This window comes from Bos mutus, unplaced genomic scaffold, assembly GCF_027580195.1.
Source record: "Bos mutus isolate GX-2022 unplaced genomic scaffold, NWIPB_WYAK_1.1 CTG808, whole genome shotgun sequence".
Classification (NCBI taxonomy): Eukaryota; Metazoa; Chordata; class Mammalia; order Artiodactyla; family Bovidae; genus Bos; species Bos mutus.
In genome coordinates, this window is record NW_027220284.1 from 8449 (window position 1) to 27628 (window position 19180).

A 19180-nucleotide genomic window follows, 5' to 3' on the forward strand; every position below is an offset into this window, starting at 1 on the left:
TCTTTCGTTCTTCTATTTTTCTTTGCAGAAATTAAAAAAATCCTGGGCTACGTATCCCCTACTACATACTGAGTGTTCAGCACCCAGAACAGTGCCCAGCACTTGTAAGAGGCATGCAGTAGACATGTGTAGCTATGAGGGTGTATGTCATACACGTAAGCAGTAGGTACCTGTCATTAAAATACTGGACACACTGGTCTGTGCTTTGTAACATGGGAGACATTAACGGGCTTAGCCGTTCTGCTTCAAGGACTGACTCTCTAGCTCGATCCTCACGCCCCAGAGATTCCTCCAGCCCGTATATCCTTTCTTTGCAAGAAGGGAGACATTAAGGGCCTTACCCTTTCTGCTTCAAGGACTGACTCTATAGCTCAGTCCATGTGCCCCAGTGACTTCTCCAGCCAGTGTTTCCCTTCTTGTGGGGCCCCCGCCCATTCTCCATGCAGCAACTGCACAACCTCTTACAAGGTAAACCTGCTGGGGTCGATCCTGCCCACTAAGGCCAGAATGCCCTGGCCGGCAGGGCCCACAACCATGCTAACAAAATGAAACACAACCCCAATGCTTCGCCGGGTGAGGGCCAATCTGACGGGCCCAGCCCCCGGCTGCTCTCACCTCAGGCCGCTCTGCTTCCAGGACGTGGGCCGAGGCCAAGTCCTTCCTAGTCTTCGCCTTTGCCTTGGGGTTGCAGCGCTGGAATAACGCCCAAAGGCGGGCCCTTCTGCGACCCATCCTCGCGATAGGGGCAGCCCCACTCGGGGCAACCGCTGTTTCACGGTAGGATACTCGGCCACCGAGCTATCACCACCAATCTCACATTACGACCACCACTCTCACACACACTGCTCTCACACACCACTCTCACACACACCGTTCTCTCACACTATGACCACTGCTCTCACACTATGACCACCAAATGGCATGAAGGCTCCGCCTCCAGCACATCTCCCAGGAGCCCAGAACTGGAACCCACTCGGTCACAAGGGGCTCCATGGCAACAGGGGGCTGGGCTCAGGTCCACTGTCAAGGGTGCAGAGAGGGGAGGGGCTGCCAAAAAGACAACAATTGAGTGTGGAGTGCAGGAGAAGGCAGGCTGTGCCCACAGTTCAGGCCCCTGTCAAACATGACCCTGCAAGGTACTGGGTCACAGTCAAACCAACCAGTATAAACTCCTTCAGAAACCACCACCCTGGGAATGAGCACGTCTTCTAAGTGGGCTTCTGCCCCCTACCCCCAAACAAGCCTCCAGTGAGGCTACTGAAAGGGCAGTCCTGAACTCAAGGGCGTCCCCAGAACCCACTCAGCTGAGGAGGACTCACCACGCTAGCTGCCCTCACTCTCACCCTGAGCTCGGTCCTCCCTGTCGGACTCCCTCACTCGAGCTCAGCAAGGGCTTGACCAACCTCACTCCAGGCACTTAAAATGAACCCACAGTGGGTACAGGGGTTCATTCAACCTGCTGTGAACTCGCCCTCTTTACTTCGACCCTCGGCTGCCAGACGACTCTGCCCCGTGGGGACTGCATGGTGGAGGTTCAGGGGTGTCCCTGCCTCGAGCCGCGACAGCCAGCGCCTCCCAGACCCCGCCTGAGTCTCCCACCCCTCTCCTGGCTCCACTCCCACCCTCGCGGTTCTCCACTCGCCAGGGCACAGGCCACTTGCTCCTGGCTCAGCCCGGACCTATGCTGTCATTTGAGGACCTCGGTCCCCAGGGTGCTTGGGGTCCTATATCCACCCATCTCAGCAATTACACACTCTGGGAGAGACAGGGTACAGTTTGGGGTCCTGCCCGCAGTTCACCCTGAACACGTTCTCTTTTTTTTAGCTTTATCTACTGGAGTTCTCTGAGATGTGTTCTTAAAACATCAACTGTTGCTTTCAAAAAGACTGTAAGGTCACTGTGCTCAACTTTACGAATAAAATCTTCATTTTCCACCTTAAAGTGAAACTGGAGGGAAGACTAAAAGCAGTCATTTTTTCAAACTGAAAAAAAAAAACCCACATGTGACCATGTCACAGAATACAGGTCACGTAACCCCTCCCTCCTCAGCCTTGACCTCCACCACCAGCAGCCCGGCATTGCAAGGCCTGCCCTGGGCCGCCAGGGGCAAGGGCAGAGGGGAGACCGGCTCCTCTGTCTCCAGGCCGCGTGGGCCGCCTGCTCCACCTCCTTCCCAAGTTCACGTGGCACTGAAACAGCCCAGGCAAGCTGGGGACTCTGACCAGAAACACAGCCATGGGTACCAAGCAAGGACCCCTGGTTCTTGTTTTCCCTGGTATCAAATTAACTTGATCAAGACAATTACTGTGACTGTTACATGTGGCTTCAGATGACAGAAGACCCCCCAGGGTGTCTCCACTTCCAGTGACAGACGCAAGCATCTTGTAGGTCAGCCTACCAAGAGCTAGAAAAGCTAAATAAGGTTTAAAAGAGGTCCTTAGGCAGCCACAATCCAAGATTTCAAACAAAAGCGAAGCTCAGTGAGGGAGCTGGAGACTGAGAGGGCCGCTCGTTCCCTCGGGGCATCTGAGCAAAGCTGACTCTGTGAAGAAAAGGAAGGGAAAAAGTCAAGCAGAGGGGGCTGGCTAACACAGCTCTGGAGGGTTCCTTGGGCTGTGGAGACAAGCGCAGGCCTGACGAGTCAGTCCGGATGTCAGAAAACGTACCCAACACTCTGCCCAAACCGGCTGAGTGCTGACTATCAGTCACCTCGTGGTGCTCAGGAGAGACGGTGGGCTTCAAGACCTGCCGAGAACGCGGGGCCCTGGGAGGCACCCCAGGCTTCCAGACACTGGAGACGCTGGAAAGCTCCTCCCTGGGGTCGGGGGAGAAGGTGGGTGAAGGCTGCTGAGACTGAGCTTAAAAGGACCCCCAAGCCTCAAGTCCCTCAGGCCCTGAGTGAACAGACAGCTCTGTCCCCACTGGAGGTCTGCGTCAGAGGAAACTCTGGAGAAGGCAGCATCACTCAGAACCTCTAGGGTTTTCCAAACATAATGTCCAACATGCAACCAAAGAAGCAAAAGAGGGTGTAACAACAAACAGGACCAAGAGAAAAAGAACTGAATCAGATCCAGAGGTATGAGATATATATCAGCGTATCAGAGGTATGCTAGAGGTATCAGATGCAAATGTCACCTGTTCAAAAATATACTTGACAAAAGGAAAAATTTCTGAGAATCAAAACCAATCTAGAACTTTACAATAACAGGGACTGAATTTAAGAACTCAGTCTCTGGGCTCAACATCAGATTGGATGTAGCTGAAGAGACGATCAGTGAACTGAAGGACGGATTGGTTACAATATATATATAAGAGGGAAAAAGGGATAGAATGTATTGAAGGAATCTGTTGTTAAACTATGTTGTTAAAAACTATAAATGGGGACCCTCATGGTGGAGAAAAGACAGAAAGGGGAATAAGAAATGCCTCCAGGGGTTGAAACTAAAGAGCCTCTTAGTGAAAGTGAAAGTGAAAGGGGAGAGTGAAAAAGCTGGCATAAAACTCAACATTCAAAAAATGAAGATCATAGCATCCAGCCCCATCACTTCATGGCAAATAAATGGGGAAACAGTGGAAACAGTGACACACTTTATTTTCTTGGGCTCCGAAATCACTGCAGATGGTGAAATTAAAAGATGCTTGCTCCTCGGAAGGAAACCTATGACAAATCTAGACAGCATATTAAAAAGCAGAGACATTACTCTGCCAACAAAGGTTCATTTAGTCAAAGCTATGGTTTTTCCAGTAGTCATCATGTATGGATGTGAGAGTTGGCCCATGAAGGAGGCTGAATGCCAAAGAATCAATGCTTCTGAACTGGGGAGTTGGAGAAGACTCTTGAGAGCCCCATGGACTACTAGGAGATCCAATCAGTCAGTCAATCCTAATGCAAATCAGTCCTGAATATTCATTGAAAGACTGATGCTGAAGCTCCAATACTTTGGCCACCTGATGCAAAGAGCTGACTCATTGGAAAAGAACCTGATGATGGGGAAGACTGAAGGCAGGAGGAGAAGGGGATGACAGAGGATGAGCTGGTTGGATGGCATCACCGACTCGATGGACATGAGCTTGAGCAAGCTCCAGGAGTTGGTGATGGACAGGGAAGCCTGGCGTGCTGCAGCCCATGGGGTTGCAACGGGTCAGACACAGAGCGACTGAACTGACTGACAGGGACAGTGGTAAGAGTTGGTTCAAGAATCAGACCATTGAGTCAAAAATGAAAACCACACATTGGTTTCAGCAGCTCTGTGGGTGCCTAAGGCAAGAAGCAAATGTTCAAGCACTCAGAGGAAAAAGGGTGTGGCTTTAAACGGCACAACAACACTGAGAGCTGACTTTCCAAGAACAAGGAAGTCAGAAGATAATGGACTGGCATCTGTAAAATGCTGAAAAAAACAAATAACCACCAACCTGGAATTCTACATCCAACAAAAACTCTCTTCGAAAGTGAAAGCAAAATAGAGACTTTGAGGGCAAATGGAAATGAGACCACTCATCACCCACACACATGAACTAAAAAAAAATATTAAGGCAGTGCTTTGGGAAAAAGAAAAGTAGTCTCTGATGGAAATATAAAAAACAAGTAAAGACCAACAATGAGGTAACTGTGAGGGTAAATACTAACTCTACAAAACAATGATGTTAATGCCAAAAATATATCTAACCGTTTAAAGTGTGACAGTGACAAGGAGGAAACAATCGTGTCAGGGAGGCAGTAAGAGTACTAAGTTAGACTTGAATGTAAAACACGCGCTGTGTCTGCAAATGTACACCCAACAACCTGACAGAGGAGCACAGAACTAGAGAAACACTTCATACTTCTAAAAGAAGGCAAGAGCAAAGAACACAGACTAGGTGGGACAAACAGAAATCACACAGCAACATGGTGTCTACACACTGAAATATCAACATTATAAACAGAGCCAATACTCAAACTGATTCCAGTGAAAACTATACACTATTCAGAGGTACATGTTAAGATGGAAGGTCTTTTAGACAGGTGAAGGTAAAAGATACCCAAGCTAACACGGACAGAAAACTGACGTGGCAACATCACTGTCAAATAGTGTCTAAAGAAAGAAGCATTACTAGCAATAAAAAAGAACATCTCATACTGATACAAGTTCAGTCTAGCAAGAAGATGAGGATTCTAAACTTGAATGTACCTAATAACATAACCTCAAAATATCAATACATAAAAACTGACAGAAATAGAAAAGGAGTAACAGCCGAGTTCATAATCCCAGTGGGAGACGTTAAAGATACATCTCTCCTGGAACTGGGCTCCCTGGTACGTAGTCACCTGCAACCATGAAGTACCTGAAATGTGGCTGGCTCTACAATGAGATGCGCTGCAAGCCTGAAACACATGCTGGATTTTAAAGACTTAGCATGAAAAAAAGAACGTGAACTATTGCATTAGGTTTTATCATGTTGATTACACACTGAAATGATAATATTTGGGGTGTGTTAAAATAAAATATATTACAGGTAATTTCACCTACTTCTGCTTTTACTCAACGTGGCTACTGGAATCTGAATTACATTTGTGACAAACCTGATGTAACTGATACACACGGAACACTGCATTCCCACTGACACATATTATTTTCAAGAGCCCAATGAACATATAACAAAAAGAACATGTACTGGGCTATTAGGAAAGCTCGAATTATTTCAAAAGACTGAAATAATGCAGAGTATACTTAGGGACTGCAATGGGCTGACAGTTTATGGGCCCTCAAACTTCACCCCGCACGTGGTGATGATCCTAGGAGGCAGGCACTCTGGGAGGGGTCAGGCCAGGAAGGAATGGGCTCCCGTGCTGCGAGGACAGGGAGAAGCAGCAGGCAGTCTAGGAACCAGGAAACATGACTCACCAGACGTGGCACCTGCTGATGATCTTGGGACTCCCCAGCCTCCAGGACTACAAGAAACAACTTTCTGTTGTTTATCAGCTAGTCTACGGGATTTACAACAGTAGCCGAAAAAGACAGGGCTCTTTGATAGTGAAAAAGACAGGGCTCTTTGATAGTGAAGGACAGGGAAGCCTGGCGTGCTGCAGTTCATGGGTCACAAAGAGTCGGACACGACTTAACGAATGACCACCACCACCACCAGTTGATCTGAGTTAAGACTAAAACGGAACTCATGGCTTAGGCTATTTAGTCTGTTTCACACAGGCCAAAATGACTCGTATATTTTAAAGTATTTATCCAAAAGTGCCCCTTGATAGCATTTTACAGCCTGTACATAATAGGATGAATAATTTAAAATAAATTTAATAGTCTATACTTCTAAAATATAATATTTCAAAATATTTTCCTATAAGAGACTTTGAATATTTTTTCAGTAACTCTCCCTCTTTCCCTCTATGACAGGCACTGAACAATGTTGAGGAAAAATCAGTTTGGTGCTAGGAAGTCACAGGCAGGATACCCGTGCGCGCCCGGGCCTGGGGCTGGGCTGAGGGGTGCGGAGGTCTCGGCGCCCTCCCACCCGCCGGCCACTCCAGACCCCGCCGCCGCTGAGCGGGCCCCCCCCACCCCCGATCCCATTCGCTGCTCAGGCCCCGCTCGCCCCGGAGGTGTCAGTCTTCAGGGCCCGCCGCCTCCCAACCCCTGCGGCCCAGGGCCCTCTGAACCTCCTGCGGGCCTAGGCGCAGCGAAACTTGAGTGCCCAACTTGCCCGGCACCTGTCCGGTGCCCAAACCCACCAGAAGCCAGGGAGGCGCGGTCGACTGGAGCGCCTCAGCCCCGCCCCTTTGCACTACCGAGGCCCCCCTTTGGCCCCACGCCAAGCCCTCCACCTTCCTGAGAGAGCAGACGAGCCACAGGCAGGCACACAGACAGACACACAGACACTCGCACGCACCCACGCCAAGGGAGACAGCTGGCCTGCGCAAGCTCCTCAGCCAGAGCCAGAGCGCCTGGGAGAGGCCGGGGCCAGACGAACGGGCCGGCGACTGGCTGTCAGGAGATACAGAGGCAGAAATACATGAAGATTCCGAGACAGACTCCAAGAAAGCAAGAGGAGATACACACACACACACACGCACACACTTGAGTGTGGTCTTTGGAAATACTTGTGTTCGTAGTTGCTGGGTTGAGCCCAACTTTGATACGACCCATGGACTGCGGCCCATCAGGCTCCTCTGTCCGTGGCATTTCCCAGGCGAGGATACTGGAGTGGGTTGCCATTTCCTTCTCCGGGGGGATCTTCCCGACCCAGGGATCAAACCCCAATCTCCTGAGGGCGGATGCCTTGCCATCTGAACCAGGACATTGCTAATTCCCTAGGCAAAATACAAAGAATAGAGCTCGTGTTCTACTAAATGGAAAGATGATTTCAGAAACAGAAGCTGTCCTTTGTTGGTGTCTTTGAATCTTTATGTAGTTTTCGTTGATTTTTACTCCTAAGGCTACTAGAACAAGGCAAAAGAGAAACCCCGGAATTGAAAAGCAATTGACGTTTTTGAAAGAAACATGTGCAGGTGAAGCTCTCTTCCTTTTTGAGAGATGGTTAAATGCAAAATCTTGATTCAACACATATGACTTTTGTGCACTTTATTTCAAATCTCGATGACGAACCCTAAGGCGTCCAGGAAGAAAGGAGTAGAGGGGCAGACAAAAAGAGCAACCTTTCCCCTTGGTGCCATCTCAACCAGCTGCTTAGTTCCTTCATCTCAAGGACTATCATCTGGGCTTCTCTGGTTTGTCTGATTCTTGTTTCGGGGACCGTTTCTAGTCACAAGGCTGTCAACAGTGGGGGTGGGGGGTGTGTGTGTGGGGGGGCGGGGTGGGAAGCCCTTCTTTCCATTCCACATGAGACCCAGTGGACAATCCAGGCCCTGCCCACTGCATTGAGTGTGCAGCAACAATATCAACGGTCATGCGGGTTCACAACGCGTATTCCTGGAATCCACTCCGTTGGCTACTGACTGTGTGTGGTGGTGGTCGGGAACCTAGACCTGGAAGCTTTCTGGATGATTGCAAATGACAGCAAAGTCTGAAGACGATGGAAGAATATGGAGGCTCCCGAAGGAACTAAAAGCAGAAGTAGCCTATGGTTCAGCAGTCCGACTCCCAGGCATAGATCCACCCACAGTATAAGTGAACAAGATAGATGCCCCGTTTGGGCACATCTATCTTTGCATGCATGCGCCCGCACATGCGCATGCGTGATCGCCTGCAAGGCAGGTGTGTGGCGGGGGCTGGGGCTATGGCTGGAGTCGGTGCAAGTCCCGGGATTGCCTGAGGGAAGCCAAAGGAGCCCCAGATGGAGACGGGACTGCCTGTCGTCAGGTGTCCTGGAAGCCGAATGCGAATGCAGAGGGGCTCGCGGGCCGCGCGGAGGCAACCCAGGTCTGCAGCGGGAGTCGGGGCCCCGGCCACCCGCTCCCCCCGCCCCGGGAGGGGCTGGGGCTGCGGAGGGGATCCAAGAATCGGGACGCGCGGCGGGGGCTAAAGAACCTCTTCTGGTAGGCAAAAAGCCTCGAGCACCCGGGATTCCCAGGTGGTCTCCCATCCAAGATACTAACCAGGCCCGACCCTGCTTAGATTCCGAGATCAGACGAGATCGGGCTCCTTCAGGCTGATACGGCCGGAGACGGAGGCGGTTGGCGTGGGGCGCCCGAAGAGCCTTGCGCTTCGCCTCCCTTTCGCTCTGCCCTGCAGGTCGGGCCAACGGGCCACACCTCTCATCGCGGGGCCTGCTGTTCTTGAGCCGCACGACCCGCGACGGGACTCCAGCCTGCTGACGCCGGCCCGCCCCCCGAACACCGCCAACACCAGACCAGCAAGCGCCTGGCGGGCCGGGGCCCGAGGGGCTTCAGGACCCCCATTGACCGGGAGGGGTGTGCATGCGCGCGCGCGCGCTGGGCCTGGGGCTGGGCAGAGGGGTGCGGAGGTCTCGGCCCTCCCACCCCGCCACTCCAGACCCGCCGCGCGCGCTGAGCGGGCCTCCCCCACCCCCGATCCCAATCGCTGCTCAGGCCCGCGCGGCCCGGAGGTGTCGGTCTTCGGCGCCCGCCGCCTCCCCTCCCCCCCCGCGGCCCAGGGGCCTCTGAACCTCCTGCGGGCCTAGGCACAGCGAAACTTGAGCGCCCAACTTGCCCGGCACCTGTCCGGTGCCCAAACCCACCAGAAGCCAGGGAGGCGCGGTCGACCGGGCGCCTCAGCCCCTCCCCTTCGCACTACCGAGGCCCCCTTTGCCCCCACGCCAAGCCCTCGACCTTCCTGAGAGAGCAGACGAGCCACAGGCAGGCACACAGACAGACACACAGACACTCGTGACGCACCCACGCCAAGGGGAGACAGCTGGCCTGCGCAAGCTCCTCAGCCAGAGCCAGAGCGCCTGGGAGAGGCGGGGCCAGACGAACGGGGCGGTGGCTGGCTGTCAGGAGATACAGAGGCAGAAATACATGAAGATTCGGAGACAGACTCCAAGACGGCAAGAAGAGAGACACACACACACACACACACACACACACACACACACACACACACTTGAGTGTGGTCTTTGGAAATACTTGTGTTCGTAGTTGCTGGGTTGAGCCCAACTTTGATACGACCCATGGACTGCGGCCCATCAGGCTCCTCTGTCCGTGGCATTTCCCAGGCGAGGATACTGGAGTGGGTTGCCATTTCCTTCTCCGGGGGGATCTTCCCGCCCCAGGGATCAAACCCCAATCTCCTGAGGGCGGATGCCTTGCCATCTGAACCAGGACATTGCTAATTCCCTAGGCAAAATACAAAGAATAGAGCTCGTGTTCTACTAAATGGAAAGATGATTTCAGAAACAGAAGCTGTCCTTTGTTGGTGTCTTTGAATCTTTATGTAGTTTTCGTTGATTTTTACTCCTAAGGCTACTTGAACAAGGCAAGAGAGAAAACCCCGGAATTGAAAAGCAATTGACGTTTTTGAAAGAAACATGTGCAGGTGAAGCTCTCTTCCTTTTTGAGAGATGGTTAAATGCAAAATCTTGATTCAACACATATGACTTTTGTGCACTTTATTTCAAATCTCGATGACGAACCCCTAAGGCGTCCAGGAAGAAAGGAGTAGAGGGGCAGACAAAAAGAGCAACCTTTCCCCTTGGTGCCATCTCAACCAGCTGCTTAGTTCCTTCATCTCAAGGACTATCATCTGGGCTTCTCTGGTTTGTCTGATTCTTGTTTCAGGGACCGTTTCTAGTCACAAGGCTGTCAACAGTGGGGGTGAGGTGTGTGTGGGGGGGGGCGGGGTGGGAAGCCCTTCTTTCCATTCCACATGAGACCCAGTGGACAATCCAGGCCCTGCCCACTGCATTGAGTGTGCAGCAACAATATCAACGGTCATGCGGGTTCACAACGCGTATTCCTGGAATCCACTCCGTTGGCTACTGACTGTGTGTGGTGGTGGTCGGGAACCTAGACCTGGAAGCTTTCTGGATGATTGCAATGACACCAAAGTCTGAGGACGACGGAAGATCTTCACATTTCTGCAAGAGCCACACACCTCCAGACTTGCCTGAAATGGTCAAGGTATAAGTCTTGGACTAAAGGCTGGAAGGTCTCCACCTTTGCTATGGAAGTCAAACGATCTTTCTTTGAAATGAAAATGGAGCATACTGAACGTTCCCATTCTTCTAGAGCATTTGAAAAGCCCTCACTTGTAGAAATGTGCTGTACGAGTTCCTTGAAAGCAAGAACCTATATGTATGGATATGTCTTCATGCCTTAGATTGTGCCTCGAATATAGTGTACACATCAACCCAGGAAAAAAGAATTCAATCGCCAAATATACAAGGAGATGAAAAGTGCCGAGCCAAATGACACCTTGAGGCCTCCACGATCTTTTCTGTCTTTCACACACTAAGTAAATACTGAGCACCTATGATGAGCTAGGAGGCATGTAATAAGTTTCAGGAAAGAGAATGCGGAGAGAAGAAGACACAGAGTTCCTGCTTTCACTGAGAGGAATTTAATGATATATCACAGCCAGATCCTTTGAAAACTTATAGTGGGACCTCTTCCCTCAGCAAAACCTGGGTTTCAGGAAAGGCTTTTCAGAGTAACAATTGATTTGATATCCGTAGGTTGAACCTACGTAAACCAGGGTTAAGATGCAGGAAGAATTTCCCACAGGGAAAATAGCATCTTGGAAGGCTATGTGACCAGGGAAACCTAGGACATTCTAGAAATGAAAAATGCCCTATGGGATGGAAGCCAGAGTGCAGAGGGCATTCCAGTGAAAAGACATCAGAGACAAACTTCGGGGACAAGCAATGAAGGGATGTGATCATATATTCAATATGATGGGAAAATCCAAGAGCAGTTGTGGCAGGGAGGTGATAGAATTACATCTGCATTTCCAAAAGTTCATCTTGCTCCATAACACTAATGATTGCAGCGACTCAACTGCAAATTACAAGGCGGGACCACTTCCTCGAATCCGAATGGTCCTCATTGCAAAGTCTATCAATAACAAATGCTAGAGAAGATGTGGACCAAAGGGAACTCTACTCCACATGCAGATTGTGTGGGTGAATTCTCTAAGAAATTACGGGAAGAAGTGCTCCATCTTGTTTATTGCATTGTGTTTAGGGGAACTAATTTGGAATTAGGGGAGCCCTTTTCTCAGTATATTATTTTCAAACTAGGGAACTATAATTACAGTCTGATAAGATGTAACTCAAATAACTTCTGAATGTTAATTTATTTTGAAAGAGGAAATAATCTTGCAAGAGAAATATAGACAAACAGGAAAAGCATAGTTGTCAATATATTAACCTAGAGATGCTTCAAATATTGTTTAAGAAATATGAAAGTTTCATGGAGTATTTCACATGAAGGAATTATTTCCTCTTAAAAGTCAAAAGGGCTTCCCTGGTGGCTCAGAGGTTAAAGCATCTGCCTGCAATGCAGAAGACCTGGGTTTGATCCCTGAGTCAGAAAGATCCCCTGGAGAAGGAAATGGCAACCCACTCCAGTATTCTTGCCCAGAGAATCCCATGGATGGAGGAGCCTGGTGGTCTACAGTCCACGGGGTCGCAAAGAATCAGATACTACTGAGCGACTTAACTAACTTAAAAGTCAAAAAGGATTATGAGTCCACTCATAAAAATGATTTGTTCTTCAGTTTTATCATGAATTACCTGACTAAAGGATGATTATTTATTGTATTATTCCTTCAAAATTATAGCACATTGTTCACTTTCCAGATTTTTATTTAATTGATATTTATTTAACATTGACTCTGTGCCAGCACTGCAAAACCCACCCACACACCCTACACCAATTTTGTGATTTCATTAGGAACCACTTAATCAAGCAAATTCTATAGTTACCTCTATTTTACATCCTAAATTGGCACATTATATGTCACCCTACTTAACACTATTAAGATCATCTCTTTTTTTAAAATTCTTGATAAATATAATTCCTTGCTTCCTCACAAAATAATTTAAATTATATAAAAACTGGAACTTTGTCTAATTTATCACTGTATTCTTAGCTCTTAGAAGAATATTAGTACTAGATAGTCAAAGACTCATATTTAATGAAAATGATTTCAGTGGGTCTCAAAATAACTTGTCTTTAAAAGGCATTGGTGCCATTTAAAGTAGATATTAGGTTTCCATTTTCTCATCAATGATTCGTTTCATTGGTTTTGTCATTTCAGATCACTTTCTTGAACATCGGATCATGGAAGATAGAAATAATGTTACTGAATTTATCCTCTTAGAACTTTCTATGGACAAGAAAGTCCAGATCCTCTGCTTTTTATTTTTCTTATTCTGTTACCTGGCTATTTGGTTGGGGAATTTGATCATTGTGATTTCTATTACATGCAGTCAGCTAATCACCCAGCCCATGTACTTCTTCCTTAACTGCCTTGCACTCTCAGACCTCTTCTACACCTCCACTGTGACACCCAAACTCATGACTGACTTACTGATGGAGAAAAAGGCCATTTCCTATAAAAACTGCATGACACAGCTTTTCACCACCCACTTCTTTGAGGGGGGATTGAGGTCTTCACCCTCACAGGGATGGCCTGTGACTGCTATGTGGCCGTCAGCAAACCTCTCCACGACGCCATCACCATGAACAGGCAAAAACGTCACTCAATTCTCATAGTGTTGTGTGCAGGGGGACTTCTTCATTCTCTTGGTCTCTTTCTTCTTGCGATTGTTTGACCTTTCTGTGGCCCCAGTGAAATAGATCACTGTTTCCGTGATGCGTATCTTTTGTTAAAACTAGCCTGCACTGATACACAAAATTGGCTTTTTTGTCATTGCCAATTCTGGCTTGATGGGACTGGTGCTCTTTGTGGTTTTGATGGCCTCCTACACTTTGATTCTGTATAATGTGTGCACATATTCTGCAGAAAGCCACCATAAAGCACTTTCCACCTGTAGTTCCCACATCACAGTCCGTGATCCTCTTTTTCACACCTGTCATCTTTGTTTACATTAGACCTGCCACAACATTACCAGAAGATAAAGTGTTTACGCTCTTCTACACAATTATTGTCCCCATGCTCAACCCGCTTATCTACACACTTAGAAACATGGAGATGAAAAATTCCATAAGAAGACTTTGGTGCAATAAAAGGTTCTGGGAAGGGAGCTTAATGATCTGAAGGCTATTCATCTGACGCCAGTGACTGTCTTCTCATCACTCCCTCTGTTGCTGATTCTCTCCTGCTAATGGGAAAATCAGTCAGAATGTGTAAAAGCCAAGCCTCCAACAACAGCTTGCCTTCAGTGGTTCCTTCTTTATTTTCCTCTCAATGTGTTTTCCTTGATTTCACTTTTCACTAATAATCCCCTTTGTTTAAAAAAAAAAAAAGAAAAGAAAAGAAAACTTTTTACAGAGTAAAAACACACTGAAAAATCTGGAGGGAGAGTGATCCTGCCTGTATTGAAGGCTAAACCTGGGGGAGACTTCGCTCTCAAAATACTTGGCCTCAAGGTATAAAAGGTAATAATATGTTAAAAGGTAAAAGACAGTTGAAGAATCCACCTGCTAATGCAGGAGACACAGGTTCAATCCTTGGGCCAGGAAGATCCTCTGGAGAAGGAAATGGCTACCCACTCCAGTGTTTTTGCCTGGGAAATCCCATGGAGAGAGGAATCTGGTGGGCTACAGCCCATGGGGATGCAAAACAGCTGGACATGATTCAGCGACTAAACAAAAACAAAAAGGCAGTTATAGGAAAATAAGAACAATCACATACTGCAAACTCCTTTCAGAACTATATACCTAGCCTCGTATCCTACAACTCTAGATTTCTTTTAATCAAGTACCTAGAGATCTTTTTGTGTGTATTTGTGAACTGTGATTATTTTACTTAAGTGAAAAAGAATATATAGATCTAAATACAACATAGTGTAAAGTCCAGCCTTATAGTCTACATGGCAAGTCTTACAGTCTGAAAAGCAAGTCACTGTGTGATCTGTTTGTGAAGTAACATTGTAAGTATTGGGGAAAATATATGTGTTTATATATATACAAACTCTTGCTGTTTTAACTGGGTTTGACATTAAGTATACATGATCAAGGAATAAATAAACTACAACTGACTTTGCTACAAAAAAGAAGAAAATATAAATCCTTTAGTTCCTCAAAATAGATGATTTATTTCAAAGTAAAAGACTTTCACTTCGTTTCTAATTTCAAGTGTAGAATAATCCTAAAATAATATTTGACAAAATATAGATCAGACTCAGTGATGGGAATATATATATATTCTGCTGCTGTGCTTAGGTGTTTCTGACTCTGTGGCCACATGGACTGTAGCCCACCAGGCTTCTCTGTCCATGGGGATTCTCCAGGCACAAATATCAGAGTGGGTTGCCGTGTTCTCCTCCAGGGGATCTTCCCAAGCCAGGGACTGAACCCAGGTCTCCCATACTGCAGGCAGACTCTTTACCAACTGAGCCATCAGGGAAGCCCAAGTATACTGGAGTGGGTAGCCTATCTCTTCTCCAGGGGATTTTCCTGACCCAGGAATCAACCAGAGGTCTCCTGCATTGCAGATGGATTCTTTACCAGTTGAGCTACCAGGGAAGTCTAATGTGTATACACCCATACCTATAGGATTTTCATGATTTTCTAGTGCAAAGTATACATTTTGTTTGAAATACATTTTTAAGATTGCTGCATTTTCTTATGAAAATGTGTATAGTTTTGGATATAAAATGTAACTATTAATAGTATAGATTTGTATTCTATATAATGAGTTAAACTATATTTAATACTATAGATTTATTTTAGGTAATAGGATATTTTCTCATGTTTCTCTCTCAAATAATGTAATATTTTGTAGAATTAATAGGAAAGATATGAATTTTAAAGAATCATATTATTAATATGTCATAAAAATGTTGTTAACTGTTCTCCACACAAAGATAGGCCATATTAATATTTGGCTATATTATGTGTGTGTCTCCTTCAGAATTTTCCACAGTTTATTGTGATCCACACAGTCAAAGGCTATGGCATAGTCAAGAAAGCAGAAATAGAAGTTTTTCTGGAACTCTCTTGCTTTTTCGATGATCCAGCAGATGTTGGCAATTTGATTTCTGGTTCCTCTGCCTTTTCTAAAACCAGCTTGAACATCTGGAAGTTCATGGTGCATGTATTGCTGAAGCCTGGCTTGGAGAATTTTGAGCATTACTTTACTAGCAACAAAGATCTGTCTAGTCAAAGCTATAGTTTTTCTAGCAGTCATGTATGGATGTGAGACTTGGACTCTAAAGAAAGCTGAGGGCCGAAGAATTGATGCATTTGAACTGTGGTGTTGGAGAAGACTCTTGAATGTCCCTTGGACTACAAGGAGATCCAACCAGTCCATCCCAAAGGAGATCAGTCCTGGGTGTTCATTGGAAGGACTGATGTTGAAGCTAAAACTCCAACACTTTGGCCACCTGATGAGAAGAGCTGACGCATTTGAAAAGACCCTGATGCTTGGAAAGGTTGAGGGGAGGAGGAGAAGGGGACAACAGAGGATGAGATGGCTGGATGGCATCACTGACTCAATGGACATGGGTTTGGGTGGACTCCGGGAGTTGGTGATGGACAGGGAGGCCTGGTTTGCTGCAGTACATGGGGTCTCAAAGACTCAGACACGACTGAGGGACTGAACTGAACTGAATATGTATGTGTCTTATTTTTGTACTTGCAAAATACTTTGCAAATATTATTTTCATATTTTGCTTCATATTTAAATGTCAAAAAAGAATGGTGTTTCAGAATTGTAAATAATAATCTTAAGGAGGCAAAAGTTATCAAAGTAACTGAATGAATATGTAGTAAATAATGTAAATTAACCAAATCTTACTTATTTTCCCAATTGAATTATCTCCTCAAGTGGATCAGTTGTTTGGAGTTACATTTTCATAAAGATCATCCATTCATCTTCCCAGATAGTTGCGAATATCTGGTAATAACTGATATTTTTCAATATCCCCATCTCTGTGTTTGCTTATAGTGTTTAATAGCCTTCCATAGAGACCTCAGTTCTGCCTTCATGTGTAAATTAAGCATAAACCATAATCCATGACCTTCAGCCACGAACTACAGAGTTTAATACCAGATATTTTGGGTGAGGAATTTTTAAAAAAGATGCTTACAATATATGCCATTCTTATCTCTCTTGTTAATAAGTACAAGTACTAGGAAATAAAGAGGCCAGAATATATTGCTTCATTTCACAGAGACATCATTCATACAAATCTCTCTCTCTCGGAATGAGGCTTAAAATAAGACATTATTCTGCCTGCCTCATTCAGTCTGGATTCATGAGCAGTTCAGGTTGTGGGGTGGTGGTTGCTTTTTTAGCTAGTAAATCACACTGTATGAGAAAACTCATATACTGATTTTAATTCCTATTACGTGGGGATTTCTTATGTTATGTCAGTTCAGTTCAGTTCAGTCGCTCAGTCCTGTCCGACTCTTCGTGACCCCATGAATCGCAGCACGCCAGGCCTCCCTGTCCATCACCAACTCCTGGACTTCACTTAGACTCATGTCCATCGAGTCAGTCATGCCATCCAGCCATCTCATCCTCTGTCGTCCCCTTCTCCTCTTGCCCCCAGTCCCTCCCAGCATCGGAGTCTTTTCCAAAGAGTCAACTCTTTGCATGAGGTGGCCAAAGTACTGGAGTTTCAGCTTTAGCATCATTCCTTCCAAAGAAATCCCAGGGCTGATCTCCTTCAGAATGGACTGGTTGGATCTCCTTGCAGTCCAAGGGACTCTCAGGAGTCTTCTCCAACACCACAGTTCAAAAGCATCAATTCTTTGGTGCTCAGCCTTCTTCATGGTCCAACTCTCACATCCATACATGACTACAGGAACAACCATAGCCTTGACTAGACGGACCTTTGTTGGCAAAGTAATGTCTCTGCTTTTGAATATGCTATCTAGGTTGTTCATAACTTTTCTTCCAAGGAGCACGCGTCTTTTAATTTCATGGCTGCAGTCACCATCTGCAGTGATTTTGGAGCCCCCAAAAATAAAGTCTGATACTGTTTCCACTATTTCCCCATCTATTTCCCATGAAGTGATGGGAGCAGATGCCGTGATCTTCGTTTTCTGCGTGTCGAGCTTTAAGCCAACTTTTTCACTCTTCACTTTCACTTTCATCAAGAGGCTTTTTAGTTCCTCTTCACTTTCTGCCATAAGGGTGGTGTCATCTGCATATCTGAGGTTACTGATATTATCCCGGCAATCTTGATTCCAGCTTGTGTTTCTTCCAGTCCAGCATTTCTCATGATGTACTCTGCATAGAAATTAAATAAGCAGGGTGACAATATACAGCCTTGATGTACTCCTTTTCCTATTTGGAACCAGTCTGTTTTTCCATGTCCAGTTCTAACTGTTGCTTCCTGACCTGCATACAGATTTCTCAAGAGGCAGGTCAGGGGTTCTGGTATTCCCATCTCTTTCAGAATTTTATACAGTTTATTGTGATCCATGCAGTCAAAGGCTTTGGCATAGTCAATAAAGCAGAAATAGATGTTTTTCTGGAACTCTCTTGCTTTTTCCATGATCCAGCAGATGTTGGCAATTTGATCTCTGGTTCCTCTGCCTTTTCTAAAACCAGCTTGAACATCTGGAAGTTCACGGTTCGTATATTGCTGAAGCCTGGCTTGGAGAATTTTGAGCATTACTTTACTAGCATGTGAGATGAGTGCAATTGTGCGGTAGTTTGAGCATTCTTTGGCATTGCTTTCTTTGGGATTGGAATGAAAACTGACCTTTTCCAGTCCTGTGGCCACTGCTGAGTTTTCCAAATTTGCTGGCATATTCAGTGCAGCACTTTCACAGCGTCGTCTTTCAGGATTTGAAATAGCTCCTCTGGAATTCCATCACCTCCACTAGCTTTGTTCATTGTGATGCTTTCTAAGGCCCACTTGACTTCACATTCCAGGATGTCTGGCTCTAGGTCAGAGATCACACCGTCGTGATTATCTGGGTCGTGAAGATCTTTTCTGTACAGTTCTTCTATGTATTCTTGCCACCTTTTCTTAATATCTGCTGCTTCTGTTAGGTCCATACCATTTCTGTCCTTTATCGAGCCCATCTTTGCATGAAATGTCTCCTTGGTATCTCTCATTTTCTTGAAGAGATCTCTAGTCTTTCCCATTCTGTTGTTTTCCTCTATTTCTTTGCATTGATCACTGAGGAAGGCTTGCTTATCTCTCCTTGCTGTTCTTTGGAACTCTGCATTCAGATGCTTATATCTTTCCTTATCTCCTTTGCTTTTCACTTCTCTTCTTTTTACAGCTAAGTCATACAGTGACTCACTTAGTGGCTCAGTCACACACTTGAGAATGTAAGGAACAACACTTCTTGAAACAGGCAATATCGAAAACAATAGCAGTAATAGTAGAATCATAAGAAGTTAAGTCAAGAACTTCTATTAGGTGTAGCCCAGTGACATCTCCATGTCATCTGACTTAGTTTGCTAAATGACTATAGCTTGCTGTTGATATCCTGCTTGTAGATCCTGAGCATCTGATCTTTATTCAAAGACTGGTTATTGAGATAAGCTTTAGAAACAAACTCAGAATGTCCTTTTTAACAACTTAATTCAACCTCTTAGCAATGTAACATAACCACAAGGAACTATCTAAGGAGTGAGTCTTAGTAAATACAGACCTTAATTAAAAAACTGGAACTTAATAT

General features: G+C 46.1%; 2 pseudogenes; one reads left to right on the top strand and one right to left on the bottom strand.

Moving 5' to 3' along the window:
* Window positions 1–8492: 8492 nt before the first annotated feature.
* Window positions 8493–8612, bottom strand: LOC138987142 (5S ribosomal RNA; annotated as a pseudogene).
* Window positions 8613–11680: 3068 nt separating this feature from the next.
* On the top strand, window positions 11681–15054 carry LOC138987140 (olfactory receptor 4P4-like; annotated as a pseudogene).
* Window positions 15055–19180: the final 4126 nt, after the last annotated feature.